This window comes from Grammomys surdaster, unplaced genomic scaffold, assembly GCF_004785775.1.
Source record: "Grammomys surdaster isolate TR1022 unplaced genomic scaffold, NIH_TR_1.0 137, whole genome shotgun sequence".
NCBI classification, from domain to species: domain Eukaryota; kingdom Metazoa; phylum Chordata; class Mammalia; order Rodentia; family Muridae; genus Grammomys; species Grammomys surdaster.
The window spans coordinates 3,257,595-3,258,703 of record NW_021604595.1 but is presented as its reverse complement, the minus strand read 5'-3'; positions in this window follow the sequence as shown (position 1 = coordinate 3,258,703).

The window sequence follows — 1,109 nt, the reverse complement described above, 5'->3', positions numbered from 1 at the left end:
CGGCGGGAGGAGGCCGCGGGCCCAGGCGCCGCTCTAGCCGCTCGGGCCGGGCCGTGCGCGCAGCACCGCGGCCCCTCGCGGCCGCCGGGGGCCGGGCAGCGTCGCCATCTTCCGCTCCGGGGGCCGCGCCCGGGCTGTAAGGCCGCTGCAGACCGGGAAGGGGCGCTTTACAAAAGGCGAGCGGCTCCGGCCTCCGGGCAGCCGGGAGCCGGGAAGGGGCGCCCTGCAAAGGCGTTCGGGCTCCGGGCTGCTGGGCCTGGAGAAGGAGATCCTTGCATTCCCTGCTCCAGAGCCTGCGGGGAACTCCCAGACACCTCCTGGAGCTGGAATCACCTTCAGGGGCCGCTGTCACCCTCACAGCCGGGGCCCTGAGGCGGTCTGAGGGGCTTTGGAGAGGGTGCCGGGTGCGCAGGCCTAATACACGCCATCCTTCCGCCTCCACCGAACTCCACAGCGCACCGCCCCTCGGCGCCCCGCACCGGGCTTTGCAGCGGTATTTTAAGCTCTTTGTGGGGAGCCGAGGCTAGACATGAATTTGAAATGGACCACCAAAACCGTGTGTTTGTAAATACGGCGCTCATTTTCTTTCCCTTGCGCCCTTGTAATGGGAGGGGTCTAGAGGGCCGGCAGGGTTCATTAACTCTTACGTAAGAATGGAACAGCAGAGCGAGCCGCGCTTCTGCCCAAGCCAGACCTCCCTGCCTGGGCGGAACTGAGGGAAGCAGATTTACTCTGTTTGGTTCAACAAGTGCTCGAGGGCGGCGCTTACTTTGTGCCAGGCGTTTGGAAACGTGCTCAAGTCTTAACAGTTTGGATCCGGGGAATCTCGCTATTGCGTGAAGTTCCAAATTCACTCTTTCATGGACTGCTTTATGGGGAGTTTTATGGAGTGCTTACTGCGGGCGATGCTGTAGAGACCACACAAGCAGGAACAACTTCGTTGGCTCCGGTCTCTAGAGGCCACACTGAGGGCGGGGAGATACTTATTATGGTAAACCACGTGTGGCAGGTGGTCTAAATATGAAGGATTCAGTCTGTCACCAACTGGTGCCCTGTGATGCGACTGACTTGCACATGCGGTCTACCGCGGCACCACTGAGTCACACCTC